Source organism: Acipenser ruthenus, chromosome 32 (genome assembly GCF_902713425.1).
Source record: "Acipenser ruthenus chromosome 32, fAciRut3.2 maternal haplotype, whole genome shotgun sequence".
Lineage (NCBI taxonomy): Eukaryota > Metazoa > Chordata > Actinopteri > Acipenseriformes > Acipenseridae > Acipenser > Acipenser ruthenus.
Window position 1 is genome coordinate 900,001 of NC_081220.1, and position 11,683 is coordinate 911,683.

At 36.8% G+C, this 11,683-nt stretch overlaps 1 non-coding gene across 1 annotated transcript; it reads right to left on the reverse strand.

Moving 5' to 3' along the window:
• Positions 1-9,807: 9,807 nt before the first annotated feature.
• trnaf-gaa (transfer RNA phenylalanine (anticodon GAA)) lies at positions 9,808-9,880 on the reverse strand. Its single transcript has one exon. It is a non-coding gene; the product is annotated as a tRNA-Phe (tRNA).
• Positions 9,881-11,683: the final 1,803 nt, after the last annotated feature.

Below are 11,683 nucleotides of genomic sequence, written 5' to 3' on the forward strand. Positions count from 1 at the left end.
GAGACAGGAAATCAAAGCTGGTCAGGCTTCGATGTAAGCTTAAAAAAGGAAACATTTCAATAACTGCACAGTGGCGCAGCAAGTTGAGGTCGTGTGTGCTTAAAGAGCGTCATGTTACGAGTTCAAACCTCTGTGCTGTTTTAAAACATAAATAATGTGTTTAATATAAATGGTGTGGATATCAAACTGCTTGCACACCCTGGTATGTTTTGACGTTGACCAACATGTGGAATCACATGACTGGTAGATGTCCAGTTATTTAGCTTTTCTGTTTGAATAGTCGCTACACACCCTTAAAAAGTAGACGGAAGAGGAAGAAGAAGGAGGAGAATAACAATTTCACCTTAGTTTGACGACTTATACCTCATTGTGTATAAGAGGTATGTACGGTTTTTTCACATTTGAGGTAAGAAAGTTTCAGTCTTTTGATACGGATACAGATGGTAATTCTAAGTGATTTAGTTTTGCCGCTGCAACATGGTAAAAACAGCTAAACTATTTGAGCTGTATAGAGACTCTCGGTAGTTTCAAACAAGTTTTCCTAACTTGTACGAGGAATTACCGTTCCTCTCAATCAGTTTTTGTGGTTCTTTGTGATTGTCATTTTGTTACAGAACTGTTGTCATGTGTAATGTGTTTTCATTATGATAATAAAGCTACAGTTATAAAATAAAATAAAAAATTGTTGAAAAAAAATAAAATAAAGCTACAGTTACTTGAAATATATATATACAGAATGATGCAAATGTATTTGACTCTATTCACATCCCCTCACATTTAAAATCCTCCACAGGTTGGGTGCCTCTCAACTCAGATTAAGGTTGATACTGTATAAATGCAGAACCAATCGTTCCAGATGGATGAGACCATTCATTTTTAAATACATGTAATTCGATTTTTGTATTGATATTATTTATATTGAGGCAGGGAGGCTGCAGTTGTTTCTAAACAACAATGAATCTTGAATAACATTCTTAGGGTTCATGTCATACGACTTTGTCTCATCAGAGCTGTTTCTGGTGACGTTCAGTGGATTATATTTGGAATCTTTTGTCGTCGTTCAGTATTTTCTCAAATGATAACAAATTAATAGCTCAGTTGTTTAGAGTGAAAGAAACTTCCCCCAGTCAGCCCGGCTAGCTCAGTCGGTAGAGCATGACTCTTAATCTCAGGGTCGTGGGTTCGAGCCCCACGTTGGGCGTCCTTTTTAAATACAAATTGTAGATGTTTCTTCGAGGCAACGGAGCAATGTCTGATTCTGTTCACATTGTATACAGTATTGCAACAAAATTACTTATTGGTCATTGTCAAATAGCAATTGCTATTGTAAAATGCATGCATCGTTTATAGCTATAACGATATTGAAATAAATAATCTAACTTTTTTGGGTTGGCTTCAATCCGATTCTTTTTTTACAATTGTCATTACATCATTCATGGAGAAACAGTTGGTATGTGCGTAATAAACCAAATCGGGCCTTGATACAATAGGCAACCCTAGCCTGTGCTGAAATAAATAATGCAGTTTTCTACTGTAGCAAACGCAGCTTGTCAGGATTCTATTATGGTGTTTCCCAGCTGTTGAACGTTTCTCATAATACACAGGTTTACTGGATTGACAAAAAGGCGATTGCCAAAAAGAATGCTATCTCGAAACATCAGTCTTGTCAAGCCGAAATAGCTCAGTTGGGAGAGTGTTGGATTGAAGATTTAAAGGTCCCTGGTTTGATCCTGGGTTTCGGCAAATACAAGTCTATTTTTGTTTTGTATTATTTTGAACTAAAAAACAGAGCACAATTTTTTCTTCAGCGTAATTGGATGAAATAACAGCGTATCAGAGTGCCATTTTCTAATGTGATTAAGAAATGCAAAAAGCATCGTCCCTGGGTGGGCTTGAACCACCAACCTTTCGGTTAACAGCCTAACGCGCTAACCGATTGCACCACAGAGACCAACCTATTAAACCATAAAAACTAACTTGCTTCAGCACTCTAGTACAAGAAAGGACTATCTTTCCAAAGAATTGTGTGTGTTGGTTTCCGAATGGAGGCGTGGGTTCAAATCCCACTTCTGACAGTTGACTTTTACTTATTGTTAAAATGAATAAATGTGTTCATTTTATTATAAAAGATTTCCAAGGAAATCAACAGCTGATAGCAAACTCTTGTCACCACTCAATACCATTTTAATATCTGCCTAGTCAAACAAGCTCGAGCCACAGCACACAGTGCTGCTGCATCGGGACAGAGGTGGATTTTAAAGCGACTGAATCAACGAGCTAAGACTACTTTTTGAAGAAATTGAAAACATGCCTCTAGTAGAAATATTTGCTATTTAGTTAATCCATTTATTTTTTGAATTTGCAAATGGCAGACTACATTGCCAAAAAATGACATCTGAATTGCTCATATCAAGCTGCGATGTAGCCTATGAGAATCGCTGGCATAATTCAGGGGGAATTAGCTCAAATGGTAGCGCGCTCGCTTAGCATGGGAAAAGTAGCAGGATCAATGCCCGCATTCTCCAAGTAGTTTTAATACATCTGCGTATTTAGTCCCAACGCATTATGGAGATACATACAGTGTGACAATTCTTTGTAACAGAGACGCCCGCCCTACATGTGTATTTTAAAGCAGTCTGCTAATTTGTAATATTCCCGACTGAAAAAATGCAGTGCGCCCTCCTTCCGAGAAGCACAAAGGGAGATTTTTTATATTTTTTAGCAATTGAAGAGATTGTGTTAATTGAGAATAAATATAAATGGCTTGAAGTTTGCTTTAATTGGTAACGTTTGTAATAAAATATTAGTTTTTTTACCATCATTGTAGAATGCATAGATCTGAGGCCGCTGCAGAACCTGAGAGGATGGGAATGCGTTGCTCGGAGGCTGCTGCAAAACCTATTGATTTGATCAGGAGCAGTCTAAGAGCGTATTGTCTATTGCGGTGTAAATGTTGATAATCGTAGGACATAGTTTCCGTATGTGCCTGGAAGCTCAAATTGAATGAAATGGACTTTGAAAGTTGTATTAAGTGCCTTGATGAAGTTGGGGGCAAATGAGGAAGTGCAAATCCGGGAACAAGAAGGTTGCAGGAATGACCTGATGCAGGGAAGCTGGAAAATTAATGTGACAGTGGATTCTTAACATCTCAGAAAGCTGATAAGCATGGCTTGATGACCAGATCCTCGAAGGGAGGGGTTTGGATTTGAAAAATTCAAGTTAATATATGAAGCAAAACAGGTTGAGGCAGGAGGGGACTGAGAATCCCTCGAAAAGACAACGAACTGCAGGAACTGATAGAAAGTTTGGAGTGTGCGAGATTCGCAGCGATAGCAAATCAGCTTAAATTATGTAGTTTGTGGTGTTATGCTGCCATCTAGAGGTTGTGATTGGAATTTAAACTATTGGCTTCAGTGAAGCAGGGTAGCATATATTTGGTTATTGCGATTGAAATCCTTGTCTGTGTATAAAACATTTGCTTTAGAACAGTTAGTGATGATATAAGTAAGTTAACGTAGGTCTAGAAGAGGAGCCTGCAGTATTTCGATGTCACAATTCGGCGAGTTGAAGCTCTCATGTTGCAAAAGCGCAGCAGCAGGAGCCAGAAGATTGCAGTAGTGAGGCACAGGCTCGCATTGCCTGTTAAAGCTGCCTGGTCGCCATGGCAACTTACCACTCCCAGTAGTCACTCGATGTGGCGTTGCCGTGGTAACCATGGTCTGTGAGGCGCCGGTGTGAAAGAGTTGCAGTGCAGCGGTGACGTCGGAACAGTCTTTCTGATGAAAACGCAGAGCAAGCTGAGAATGACGCTGCGCTTTGAACGGCGCTGTAGCTGCGCTGGAGACTGGATGGAGCAGAAAAGACTAACGTTGGAGCTCCTGCAGAAAAATACAAAAGCTGAATGATGAAAAGAATAGAAACAAACACAGACGAAGGGCGGAAGCAGTGCTGGGTGTATAAATAGAAAAGAAGGAGAGATTGACATGCAAGCTACCTAACGGGATTGCCCATACCGCTCTGGTCACGCCCTTTTTACCGGACCAAACACAGCAGCGCAAGATAATGGCAGAGAGACTGGAACTTGATTGAAACTGAACTGCCCCCCCAGGAAGTAATTTGTTTGTCGCTATATAATCAATATGTGGTGTGGGCTAAATTGTATAAATAAATGTCCGGATTTCAAATTCAAACACGCTAAAAAATGATACAGAGTGGAATAGATATAAAGACGATTTTGACCTCGACGTGATTTGAACACGCAACCTTCTGATCTGGAATCAGACGTGCTACCGTTGTGCCACGAAGTCCTGGCGTAGTGCATGCTTGTTATGCAATCCTAGAGTGCACAGCGTGACGTGACAGAATGCAATAATGTGTTAATTTACCAACAAAAGAAACATAAATAAAAGTGTATGTATTTATTTGTGAATAAACTATCTTGCTTCTATGATGGGACCGGAGACCTTACATCCGCAATCTAATGATCGTCCCACCCCAGAGAGACTTTGTCTTGACCAGGGATTAATATAATTTAAAAACAAACTGCGATGGTTCCACGCGATGGGAATGTGAATAGAGTCAGTTACATTTGCATCATTCTGTATGTGTGTGTGTATATATATATATATATATATATATATATATATATATATATATATATATATATATATATATTTTAGCTCAAAGAGCCAGCTGCCCAACGTTTCGATATGTTGTACATATCTTTCTCAAGGGAGCCTGTGTTTGAATCCAAACATTGGAGGTATTTATAGGTTTTTGACGGCATGACAACTACTTGTTATTGTTTACATTCAAATTCATGATTTATTCTTACATGATGTAATGGTGTTCTATATATTGTGACATCATTTTTACTTCTATCTTTGAATCTGTATTAATTCCAATTAACACTACTTTATATAAACTTATATTTTTATTATATCATGCAATGCTGGCTCTGAGGATCAGTCTAGATTTGGCCTCCCCAGCGCATCAGCATGCACAACTTTTGAATGAATTTTGTTTATTTATTTAAATGTTATATATTTATTGAAGTTAATTAGTTCATTGTTTTCTGTTGAGTCCCGCTGGCATAATCGTGTTCAGTCTATTTATCCATTTACTTTCTTTTATTCTTCTATATGTCGCATTGTCTAATTTGAGCTGTTCTAATACTACAAACTTTACATCATTTATGTCATGTCCCTGACTGGTGAAGTGCTGTACTATTGGTTCATTCATTTTTTTATTTCTAATTAACGAAAGGTGGTTCTGAATTCTTTTATATAAAGTAGTTCCAGTCTCTCCAACATATTTGATTTCATCACATTTTTCACAGGCTATTCCATAAACAACATTGCTATTTTTACAGTAGGTATTCGTTTTTAGTGGATCTGTGGTGTTCTTATGTTTAATTATATTTTTACGTTTGTCTATGTGTTTACACACTTTACATCTACTAGTGCACATGTTAGTAGAACCTATTTTGTCAATTATTCTTTTATGTTTACTGTGAACTAAAATATCACCTAAATTAGCTTCTCTTTTGAATGCTACAACTGGGGCCTTAAGAAATACTTTTTTTAATTTTTCTGAATTATGTAGAATCCGCAAGTGTTTCCAAACTATCTTAGAAATATTGGGCAAAAGTTTAGAGTAAGTCATTATTAATGGGACTCTTTTGACCTTTTTATCTCTATTTTTATAACCTAGTAGATCATCTCTTTTTAGTTTATCCACTTTTCTTAACTCCGTCTCTATAATTCTTTCTTTGTATCCTCTTTTTTTAAGATTTGTTTTTAATACATTTCTTTGTTTTACATAGTCACTTTCTTTTGAGCATATTCTTCGTATTCTTATTCCTAGACCCTTTGGGATTGCCCTTTTAGTGTGTATCGGATGTGCAGAGGACATGTGTAAATACTGGTGCATGTCAGTAGGTTTACAGAAGAGGTCAGTCTCAATTGAACCTTCTTCAAGTTTTACTATGGTATCTAAAAATTATATTTCTTTCCTTGTCCATCGAAGGTCCACCTTAATATTACTGTGTATTTCATTTGCCATTTTATGAAACTGGAAAAGAGATTCTTCTCCATGTGTCCAAACCCCAAAAATATCATCTACAAACCGAATGTATTCTAAAGGTTCTCTTTCTGATTTTCTAAGTAATTGTTCTTCCCATTTCCCCATGTATGTACTGGCAAAATGCATTCCTAATTTAGATCCTATTGTGGTACCATCGTTTTGTTTGTAATTCTTATCAACAAATGTAAAATAACTGTTTTCTAAAACTATGTTGATCATGTTCAGTACCTCTGCTGTAGGTATTGATTTATCTAGTCTATTATCTAGTGCTTTTTGACAAGCTTCTAAAGTTTCTTTACGAGGGACACTTGGGTACAAGGATTTTACATCCATGCAAAATAAAATTGTATTCTCTGGAAGGTTGTGTTTTATTGATTCAAGTCTTTTTAAAAATTGTGTTGTATCCTTAACATAGCTTGGTAATTTCTCAACGTGCGACCTAAGTTGTTTTTCTGCTATTTCAGCTATTATGTGTGTTGGATTATCAATCGTGCTGACTATCATTCGCATAGGGTGATTTTCTTTGTGCATTTTAGGATTTCCTCTTGCATTATGTGGCTGCATGTATTTTTTTAATACTTTTGATATAATGCCTTTATTGTATAGTCTCTCCGCAATTTCCTTAACCTCTTTTACCGATTTATTGATCTTATTGCTTTTAACTTCTTCATATGTATATGTATTATTTAATTCACATTCTACAGATTTCATATAGTCATCTGTGTTCATTATCACTATTCCTGAGCCTTTATCTGCTGGTCTTATCATTATATCATCATCATTTAACAACTCAGTCATAGCTTGTTCTTCAATATTGGTTAAATTAAGTTTACATCTTTTCTTTAGTCCTACTATTATTTCTTGTTTAACTACTTCAATATACATATCTAACCATTTATCTCTTCCATCCGGAGGAGTCCATGTGCTTGTACTATTAACCTTAATCCCATGTTCATAATTACCCTCTGAATCCGAGATATTTTCATTGAAAAAATATTCTGCTAATCTCATGCGTCTCTCCCACTCCTTTAATTCAGTGGCCAGTTTATCTTTATCGATGTATCTTTTAGTCGGTATAAATTTAAGTCCTTTACTCAGTACCGCTTTTTGGGATGTGGTTAAAGTTTTACTTGATAAATTGAATACTATGTCTTCTGTCTTATCTTTTGTGTATTTGGTACCATGTCTATCTTTGGGTCTCCTATCTTTCTGTTTTGAATTCTCTGTCCTATTCATGTTTAACTCTCTATTTTGCATTTTATTATTTACCTTAACCTGGTTTATATATATATATATATATGATGTGTAAATTAAAATATGTTAGCATTGTCTATTAGTAAATGTCTGTTTTGCACTGTATTTGTGTCGTATTTGTTTCTTAATGTTAATTAATTGGAGGAAGATACACTGATTATTAATCATTTGAAGGAGTATTTATGATTCCAGGTCTAGTTAAAATGTGTTCTATTAGCTCTGCCGCCCCTCCATTCTGACAACCTGTGCAACTGAAATGAACTCCTTTGCCTGACGCGGGAGTATTTTATGATGTGACGTCACTGACCTTATTTCAATTTTCAGTATGTAGCGTATGAGATTTCACTGTGTAGTGTATGAGGTTTCACTGTGTAGTGTATGCGATTTCACTGTGTACCGCATGCAATTTCAATTTGAGGTGTCAGTTTGAATTTTGTCCCTAACGGCGCCTCATACTAATAGCTAATTTCTAAATTAGAAAAGAATTGCGCTAATATAACGAAGCTAAATTTGAACTCCTAGCTGGAGCAACGAGAGAGGGCGAGAGGGCGGGGCAGAGAAGGAGGGGGAGACGCTGCTAGGCAACCGGCTCGTGAACATTCCACTCAGCTGAGCAGAGACCGTTAGGATTTAAAAATGCGAACGTTCCGAGCGGCGTTAGGCGCTTCGTTAAATTAACACACCGTTGCTGGCATTTGAATATAACCATATTTTAAATACTCAAATAGGACTGTATTAAAATATATATATATATATATATATATATATATATATATATATATATATATATATATTATGTTTTTCAAAGTAATGTGTTATGTGGAATATTGAAACAATCAAATTAAATAACACATGTTTGGACACAAAATATTTTTCTTCCTCATAACGTGTTAGAAAATGTAAACAGCAGTTGGAGAATGCCGAAGTCGATCATCCTAGCATGTTAAACGAGGGCATTTCTCCTGTAAGCTGCGTCTAGTAATAGATTGTTTATACTGTTCTCAATGGTTCGCATCCCAGCCTGAGACCACGATCCAGTGGTAGACGATGTTTTTCAAGTAATATGTTATTTGGAATATTAAAACAATCAAGTTAAATAACATGTTTGGACACAAAATATTTTCAGTGAGGTTAACAAGTAGTCTGTTTACAACAAAAATGCAATTTGTGTTAGGAACACTATTTTATTCGGATTGAAAATGGAAATTAAAATGGTATTGAGTGCTGACAACAGTTTGGTATCAGCTGTTGATTTCCTTAAAACAATCTTTTATAGTAAAATAAAGAAATGTATTCTTTTTAAAAATACGTAAAATTGAACTGTTAAAAGTGGGATTTGAACCCACGCCTCCATTCAGAGACCAGAACACAAAATTCTTTGGAAAGACAGAGTCCTTGAATCTGGCGCCTTAGACCACGGCATTCTGACAAGCTCCTTTTGTTATTGTAGAAAACCGCATTATTTATTTCAGCACACACTAGGGTTCTCGTATCAAGGCCCGATTGGGTTTATTACGCACATACCAACTGTTGCTCCATGAATGATGTTAAGACAATTGTAAAAAAAAGAAACGGATTGAAGTCAACCCAAAAAAGTAAGATTATTTATTTCAATATTGTTATAGCTATAAACGATGCACGCATTTTACAATAGCAATTGCTATTTGACAATGGCCAATAAGTAATTTTGTTGCAGTACAGTATACAATGTGAACATAATCTGACTTTGCTCCGTTGTCTCGAAGAAACATCTTCAATTTGTATTTAAAAAGGACGCCCAACATGGGGCTCGAACCCACGACCCTGAGGTTAAGAGGCTCATGCTTTACCGACTGAGCTAGCCAGGCTGACTGGTACTCGTTTCTTTCACTGTAACCAACTGAGCTATTAATTTGTCACCTTATTTCAGAAAATAGTGAATGACAGAACCAAAGATTCCAAATATAATCCACTGAACTGTAGCTTTATTATCATAATGAAAACAGATTACACATGACCACAGTTCTGTATCAAAATTAAGTCGTAAGTATATGGTTTCCATTGTAGCTATTTACACACACTGCTCTGTTGTCTCCCAGGGTGTTATCTAACAAAAAAGACATATGCTGTGCTGCCATAATTGATTACATAGACTTTCCTGCCCCGTGTTGCTTTCTTCTTAGATGTGATCTCAGGTTCTGCTGTTCTGCTCCCTCGATCACGTTCTGCAGCATCTCACCTTGCTAATCACTCCCGTATGCTTTGGCGGCTTAACAGGTTGGTCTCTGTGGTGCAATCGGTTAGCGCGTTCGGCTGTTAACCGAAAGGTTGGTAGTTCAAGCCCACCCAGGGACGATGCTTTTTGCATTTCTTAATCACATTAGAAAATGGCACTCTGATACGGTGTTATTTCATCCAATTACGCTGAAGAATAAATGTGCTCTGTTTTTTTAGTTCAAAATAATACAAAACAAATAGCGTCTTGTTGTTTGCCGAAACCCGGGATCGAACCAGGGACCTTTAGATCTTCAGTCTAACACTCTCCCAACTGAGCTATTTCGGCTTGACAAGGTTAGTGTTTCGAGGTAGCATTCTTTTTGGCAATCCAGTAAACCTGTAATGAGAAACATTCAACAGCTCGGCAACACCATAATAGAATCCGATGCCTTTACAAATGCGTTTCGAAACTGTTGTTTTCTCCCAAATGCGGTTCTCAGCAAATGTTTTTTTTTTTTTTTTGTATTCCTTCCAGAGTAAGTCCAAAAGGCAAACACTGGAACTGTCCGCCTGAAAGTGCAGCGCTTGAACTGTCTCAACAAACGCTTAGCTCTAAAACGTGTACATTGAAAGTCTATTAACATCTTTAACACAATCATCTATATTCCAATAGCGGTTAATCCACAGGGTGATCAATAAAGTGACTGCTGGCTTTGTTTAAATATTAACAAGATGTTTTCAGGATTCACGCGTATTCTGAACAAGCACAATAGAATATGGTAGTGAAAGGACAAGAAAATAACAGGTTTATTGGCTCTGGTCTTGTATCATCACCCTGACTACTGTCCGTAAAAGTTAGTAAAGAATTGCGCTAATATAACGAAGCTAAATTTGAACTCCTAGCTGGAGCAACGAGAGAGGGCGAGAGGGCGGTGCAGAGAAGGAGGGGGAGACGCTGCTAGGCAACCGGCTCGTGAACATTCCACTCAGCTGAGCAGAGACCGTTAGGATTTAAAAATGCGAACGTTCCGAGCGGCGTTAGGCGCTTCGTTAAATTAACACACCGTTGCTGGCTTTTTAATATAACCATATTTTAAATACTCAAATAGGACTGTATTAAAAAAAATATATATTATGTTTTTCAAAGTAATATGTTATGTGGAATATTAAAATGTACTTGGCTTGATTCATGCCAAAGCTGCCCGATTTCAGCCTTGCTGAAGCACCCCCAGATCATCACCGGTCCTCCACCACATTTCACAGTGGGTGCGAGACACTGTGGCTTTGTTGGCCTCTCCAGGTCTCCGTCTAACCATTAGACGACCAGGTGTTGGGCAAAGCTGAAAATTGGACTAATCTGGGGGTGCTTCAGCAAGGCTGGAATCGGGCAGATTTGTCTTTGTGAAAGACTCATGAATCAAGCCAAGTACAAGGTTGTCCTGGAAGAAAACTTGCTTCCTTCTGCTCTGACAATATCAATGTGAAAGACTGGTGGAGAGCATGCCAAGACGCATGAAAGCTGTGCTTGAAAATCAGGGTTATTCCACCAAATATTGATTTCTGAACTCTTCCTAAGTTAAAACATTAGTATTGTGTTGTTTAAAAATGAATACGAACTTATTTTCTTTGCATTATTCGAGGTCTGACAACACTGCATCTTTTTTGTTATTTTGACCAGTTGTCATTTTCTGCAAATAAATGCTCTAAATGACAATATTTTTATTTGGAATTTAGGAGAAATGTTGTCAGTAGTTTATAGAATAAAACAAAAATGTTCATTTTACCCAAACACATACCTATAAATAGTAAAACCAGAGAAACTGATCATTTTGCAGTGGTCTCTTAATTTTTTCCAGAGCTGTATATATATAATGTAATCCACGGGATTTCCACAACGCGATGGTTTATCATATTTTGCCTAGAATAATATTAAATATAATATTTTTAAAAATATTATAAAGATAAAGTAGTATACAGTTTGAACACATTAGAAGCTGTTCAAGGACGCACATTTTAATGACTAGTCTTTATGAAAACATTCTTGTGAAAAAAAAACAACCAGCTAAAAACCATGATTTGATTTTCCTGTCTTTATTTTTAACAAAGACAATGACGTTTGCAGACAGCGTTAGTGTTCTGGTCAGCGAGA